The sequence below is a fragment of the Tetrao urogallus genome (assembly GCF_951394365.1).
Source record: "Tetrao urogallus genome assembly, contig: scaffold_328, whole genome shotgun sequence".
NCBI classification, from domain to species: domain Eukaryota; kingdom Metazoa; phylum Chordata; class Aves; order Galliformes; family Phasianidae; genus Tetrao; species Tetrao urogallus.
In genome coordinates this window covers 888-7,910 of record NW_027638817.1, presented here as the reverse complement: position 1 = coordinate 7,910, position 7,023 = coordinate 888, and the positions used below count along the sequence as shown (strand labels likewise).

General features: G+C 60.1%; 1 pseudogene across 1 annotated transcript; it reads left to right on the top strand.

Annotated features, from left to right (window-relative positions):
* The first annotated feature begins 401 nt into the window (after positions 1-401).
* On the top strand, positions 402-6,773 carry LOC306957720 (dual specificity tyrosine-phosphorylation-regulated kinase 1A pseudogene; annotated as a pseudogene). Its single transcript has 3 exons — positions 402-548; positions 2,173-2,313; positions 6,470-6,773. The product of its transcript is annotated as a dual specificity tyrosine-phosphorylation-regulated kinase 1A pseudogene (transcript).
* Positions 6,774-7,023: the final 250 nt, after the last annotated feature.

Below are 7,023 nucleotides of genomic sequence, written 5' to 3'. Positions count from 1 at the left end.
CACAGCCACCCCCTAAACGATCCTCCCACGCTCTCTTAAAGGCACAGACACCCCTTAAACGATCCTCCCACGCTCTCTTAAAGGCACAGCCACCCCCTAAACGATCCTCCCACGCTCTCTTAAAGGCACAGACACCCCTTAAACGATCCTCCCACGCTCTCTTAAAGGCACAGACACCCCCTAAACGATCCTCCCACCCTCTCTTAAAGGCACAGCCACCCCCTAAACGATCCTCCCGCGCTCTCTTAAAGGCACAGACACCCCCTAAACGATCCTCCCACGCTCTCTTAAAGGCACAGACACCCCTTAAACGATCCTCCCACTCTTCTCACCCAACGCGGGGGGGTTTCGGCCCCCCCCCATCTCCCACCTGACCCCCCCCCCCCCACCCCCCATTGCAGATCTACCAGTACATCCAGAGCCGTTTCTACCGCTCTCCTGAGGTGCTGCTGGGGCTGCCTTACGACCTGGCCATCGACATGTGGTCTCTGGGCTGCATCCTGGTAGAGATGCACACAGGGGAGCCCCTTTTCAGCGGTTCCAATGAGGTGGGCGGGGCTTATGAGCAAGGGGGGGGGCGGGGCTTAAATTGGCGGTGGGAGGGGCTTGGTGGGGGGCGGAGCTGGTTTTGTGGGGCGTGGGGTGGTGTCACTTTAAGAGTTGCGGTGCGCTGTCCCTTTAAGAGAGGCGGCGCAGGTGGTCTCGCGGGAAAAGGGGGCGTGGTGCATGATAATGAGGTGGGAGGGGCTTGGCTACGGCCCCGGTGCTGTCAATGGGGTGGGCGGGGCTTGTGCGCGAAGGAGGCGGGGCTTAGGTTTTGGGGGGCGGGGCTTAGGTGGCCCTATAGCACTGAGGGCAGGCTGGGAAGTGAATGGTGCCCTATAGGGGGAGCTGTGGGGTGGCGCCTATGGGGTCGGGGGGGGGTTGGGGTGTATTATGGGGCTGTCCCCTATAGGGTCAAAGGGGGCTTGGGGACCCCAGGGACGTCCTCTATAGGGTCTGGGGGGGGCTTGGGGTGCACTTGAGTGTCCCTTATAGGGTCAGGGGGGGTTGGGGACCCCAGAGATGTCCCCTATAGGGTCAAAGGGGGCTTGGGGTGCACTTGAGTGTTCCTTATAGGGTCAGGGGGGGGTTGGGGACCCCAGGGACGTCCCCTATAGGGTCTGGGTGACTTTGGGGACCCCAGGGATGTTCCCTATAGGGTCGGGGGCGGTTGGGGACCCCAGGGCCATCCCCTATAGGATCAGAGTGGCCTTGGGGTGCACAGGGGGTTCTTTATAGGGTCAGAGGGGGGGTGGGGACCCCAGGGACGTCCCCTATAGGGTCAGGGGGGCTTGGGGTGCACTGGAGTGTCGCTTATAGGGTCAAAGGGGGCTTGGGGACCCCAGGGACATCCCCTATAGGGTCGGGGGGGGCTTGGGGACCCCAGGGATGTTCCCTATAGGGTCGGGGGTGGTTGGGGACCCCAGGGATGTTTCCTATAGGGTCAGGGTGGCCTTGGGGTGCACAGGGGTCCTTTATAGGGTCAGAGGGGGGGTGGGGACCCCAGGGACGTCCCCTATAGGGTCGGGGGGGGTTGGGGACCCCAGGGACGTCCCCTATAGGGTCGGGGGGGGTTGGGGACCCCAGGGACGTCCCCTATAGGGTCAGGGGGGGTTGGGGTGCACTGGAGTGTCCCTTATAGGGTCAAGGGGGGCTTGGGGACCCCAGGGACATCCCCTATAGGGTCGGGGGGGGCTTGGGGACCCCAGGGATGTTCCCTATAGGGTCAGGGTGGCCTTGGGGACCCCAGGGCCATCCCCTATAGGGTCAGGGTGGTCTTGGGGTGCACAGGGGTGTCCTTTATAGGGTCAGAGGAGGGTTGTCCCTTATAGGGTCAGGGTGGACTTGGGGACCCCAGGGTTGTTTCCTATAGGGTCAGGGTGGCCTTGGGGTGCACAGGGGGTCTTTATAGGGTCAGGGTGGCCTTGGGGACCCCAGGGGTGTCCTCTATAGGGTCAGGGTGGCCTTGTTGACCCCCCCCACCCCATATCCCCAGGGGTGTCCTTTATAGGGTCGGGGGGGGTTGGGGACCCCAGGGTTGTTTCCTATAGGATTGGGGACCCCAGGGACATTTCTATAGGGTCAGGGTGGCCTTGTTGACCCCCCCCCACCCCATATCCCCCCCCCCAGGCCGACCAGATGAGCCGCATCGTGGAGGTGCTGGGGTTGCCCCCTCCCCACATGTTGGAACAGGCCCCAAAAGCCCGGAAGTATTTCGAGAAGCTGCCGGAAGGCGGCTGGGCCCTGAAGAGGAACAGGGAGAGCAAGAAGGTGAGCGGGGGGCGGCACCAGTACGGACCAGTAGGGACCGGTAGGGACCAGTACGGACCAGTACGGACCAGTATGGATCAGTAGGGACCAGTAGGGACCAGGATGGACCAGTACGGACCAGTAGGGACCAGTATGGATCAGTACGGACCAGTAGGGACCGGTACGGACCAGTATGGATCAGTAGGGACCAGTATGGATCGGTAGGGACCGGTATGGATCAGTAGGGACCGGTAGGGATGAGTATGGACCGGTAGGGACCACTAGAGACCAGTATGGGTCAGTACGGACCAGTACGGACCAGTAGGGACCAGTAGGGACCGGTATGGATCAGTAGGGACTGGTATGGATCAGTAGGGACTGGTATGGATCAGTAGGGACCGGTAGGGACCAGTATGGATCAGTACGGACTATTACGGACCAGTATGGACCAGTAGGGACCAGTAGAGACTGGTAGGGACCAGTATGGACCAGTAGGGACCAGGATGGACCAGTATGGGCCAGTAGGGACGAGTAGGGACCAGGATGGACCAGTAGGGACCACTATGGACCAGTAGGGACCAGGATGGACCAGTACAGACCAGTACGGACCGGTATGGACCAGTATGGGTCAGTAGGAACCGGTAGGGACCAGAATGGACCAGTAGGGACCAGTACAGATCAGTAGGGACCACTATGGACCAGTAGGGACCAGGATGGACCAGTATGGACCAGTAGGGACCAGTATGGACCAGTATGGGTCAGTAGGAACCGGTAGGGACCAGTACGGACCAGTAGGGACCAGAATGGATCAGTAGGGACCGGTAGGGACCAGTGGGGACCAGTATGGACCGGTAGGGACCAGTATGGACCAGTATGGACCAGTAGGGACCAGTATGGACCAGTAGGGACCAGTATGGATCAGTATGGACCAGTATGGATCAGTAGGGACCGGTAGGGACCAGTACGGACCAGTATGGACCAGTATGGATCAGTATGGACCAGTATGGATCAGTATGGACCGGTACGGACCAGTACGGACCAGTATGAAGCAGTAGGAACCAGTAGGACCAGTAGGGACCAGTAGGGGCCAGTATGGATCAGCAGGGACCAGTAGGGACCAGGATGGACCAGAATGGACCAGTACAGACCAGTACGGATCAGTAGGGACGAGTAGGGACCAGTACGGACCAGTATGGATCAGTATGGACCAGTACGGACCAGTATGAAGCAGTAGGAACCAGTACGGACCAGTATGGATCAGTAGGGACGAGTACGGACCAGTATGAAGCAGTAGGAACCAGTACGGACCAATAGCTGCCCAGTATGGGCCAGTAGGGACCAGTAGGGACCAGTATGGACCAATACGGATCAGTAGGGATGAATAGGGACCATTATGGACCAGTAGGGACCAGTATAGACCAGGATGGACCAGTATGGACCAGTACGGACCAGTAGGGACCAGGATGGACAAGTAGGGACCAATAGCTGCCCAGTATGGGCCAGTAGGGACCAGTACGGACCAGTAGAGACCAGTATGAACCAGTAGGGACCAGTACGGACAAGTAGGGACCAGGCGGGACCAGTAGGGACCAGTATGGTCCAGTCTCTGCCCAGTACGGACCAGTAGCTGCCCAGTAGGGACCAGTATGGACCAGTAGGGACCAGTACAGACCAGGATGGACCAGTATGGACCAGTATGGACCAATAGCTGCCCAGTATGTACCAGTAGCTGGCCAGTATGGACCAGTAGCTCCCCAGTCCTGACCAGTATGGACCAGTAGCTACCCAGTATGGACCAGTACTGACCAGTATGGACCAGTAACTCCCCAGTACGGACCAGTAGCTGCCCAGTATGGACCAGTAGCCCAAAACCCCATAAATCCCGCCCTCAACCCCATTCTCCCCCCATAGAGACCCCTAAAACCCCATAAACCCCCCTTCAACCCCATTTTCCCCCCCATAGACCCCCCAAATCCCCCCCTCAGCCCCATTCTCCCCCCATAAAGACCCCCAACCCCCTCCCGAACCCCCTTCTCCCCCCCCATAGACCCCCCAAATCCCCCCCTGAACCCCATTCCCCCCCCATAGACCCCACAAACCCCACCCCCCTCCCCCCAAAACCCCCCAAATCCCCCCCTCAACCCCATTCTCCCCCCCATAGACCCCCCAAATCCCCCCCTCAACCCCATTCTCCCCCCATAGACCCCCCAAATCCCCCCCTCAACCCCATTCTCCCCCCATAGACCCCCCAAATCCCCCCCTCAACCCCATTCTCCCCCCATAGACCCCATAAATCCCCCCCTCAACCCCATTCTCCCCCCATAGACCCCTCAAATCCCCCCCAGAGACCCCCAAAACCCCCCAAATCCCCTCCCCAGCCCCATTCTCCCCCCATAGAGACCCCCAACCCCCCCCCTGAACCCCATTCTCCCCCCAAAGACCCCCCATAAACCCCCCAAATCCCCCCCATAAAACCCCATTCTCCCCCCATAGAGACCCCCAACCCCCCCCAGCCCCATTCTACCCCCCATAGACCCCATAAATCCCCCCATCAGCCCCTTTCTCCCCCCCATAGACTCCACAAACCCCCCATCAGCCCCATTCTCCCCCTAAAGCCCCCGAAACCCCACCCTCAACCCCATTCTCCCCCATAGACCCCTCAAATCCCCCCCATTCTCCCCCTCAAACCCCATAAATCCCCCCCTCAACCCCATTCTCCCCCCATAGACCCCCCAAAACCCCCCCAGAGACCCCTAAAACCCCCCAACCCCCCCCACCCCATTCTCCCCCATAGAGACCCCCCAACCCCCCCGAACCCCATTCTCCCTCCATAGAGACCCCTTAAACACCCCAAATCCCCCCCATCGACCCCATTCTCCCCCATAGACCCCATAAATCCCCCCCTCAACCCCATTCTCCCCCCATAGACCCCTCAAATCCCCCCCAGAGACCCCCAAAACCCCCCAAATCCCCTCCCCAGCCCCTTTCTCCCCCCATAGAGACCCCCAACCCCCCCCAGCCCCATTCTCCCCCCCATAGACCCCCCAAATCCCCCCATCAGCCCCATTCTCCCCCCATAGACCCCATAAATCCCCCCCTCAACCCCATTCTCCCCCCATAGACCCCTCAAATGCCCCCCAGAGACCCCCAAAACCCCCCAAATCCCCCCTGAACCCCATTCTCCCCCCATAGAGACCCCCAACCCCCCCGAACCCCATTCTCCCTCCATTGAGACCCCTTAAACACCCCAAATCCCCCCCATCGACCCCATTCTCCCCCCATAGACCCCATAAATCCCCCCCTCAACCCCATTCTCCCCCCATAGACCCCTCAAATGCCCCCCAGAGACCCCCAAAACCCCCCAAATCCCCTCCCCAGCCCCATTCTCCCCCCATAGAGACCCCCAACCCCCCCCAGCCCCTTTCTCCCCCCCATAGACCCCACAAACCCCCCATCAGCCCCATTCTCCCCCTAAAGCCCCCCAAACCCCACCCTCAACCCCATTCTCCCCCATAGACCCCTCAAATCCCCCCCATTCTCCCCCTCAAACCCCATAAATCCCACCCTCAACCCCATTCTCCCCCCATAGACCCCCTAAAACCCCTCAAATCCCCCCAGAGACCCCTAAAACCCCTCAACCCCCCCCTGAACCCCATTCTCCCCCCATAGACCCCCCATAAACCCCTCAAATCCCCCCCCTCAACCCCCTTCTCCCCCATAGACCCCCCAAAACCCCCCCAGAGACCCCTAAAACCCCCCAACCCCCCCCTACCCCATTCTCCCCCATAAAGACCCCCAACCCCCCCGAACCCCATTCTCCCTCCATAGAGACCCCTTAAACACCCCAAATCCCCCCCATCGACCCCATTCTCCCCCCATAGACCCCATAAATTCCCCCCTCAACCCCATTCTCCCCCCATAGACCCCTCAAATCCCCCCCAGAGACCCCCAAAACCCCCCAAATCCCCTCCCCAGCCCCTTTCTCCCCCCATAGAGACCCCCAACCCCCCCCAGCCCCATTCTCCCCCCCATAGACCCCCCAAATCCCCCCATCAGCCCCATTCTCCCCCCATAGACCCCCTAAAACCCCTCAAATCCCTCCAGAGACCCCCAAACCCCCCCCCTTCCCCCACAAAACCCCCCTCTCCCCCCCCCCCAAAATCCCATCCCTTTCCAGGACTACAAAATCCCCGGCACCCGTCGCCTTCATGAAGTTTTGGGGGTAGAAAGCGGCGGTCCGGGAGGTCGAAGAGCGGGAGAACAAGGCCACGCGCCTTCGGATTACCTGAAATTCAAAGATCTGGTTTTGAGGATGTTGGATTACGAACCCCGCAGTCGCATCACCCCTTTTTACGCCCTCCAACATAATTTCTTTAAAAAAACCAACGACGAAGGAACCAACACCAGCAACAGCGCCTCCACCAGCCCGGCCATGGAGCACAGCCACAGCACCAGCACCGCCAGCTCCGTCTCCAGCTCCGGTAAAAGGAGAGGAAAAACGGAGATCCTATAAGATCGGATCTATAGGGTTTGGGGCTACGGGTCGTCGTGGCGTCCCACAATGGGGTTACGGCTCCATTTGGGGCCATTTTGGTCCCTTTTGGCATCTTGTTGGGTCTTGGGTTGGTCCAGTTGGGTTCAGACACCCCATCCATGCTCCCATCCCATTCTTGACCCTATAAGCTTGGCCCTATAGGGTTTGGGGGCTGTGGGTCGTCGTGGTGTCCCAAA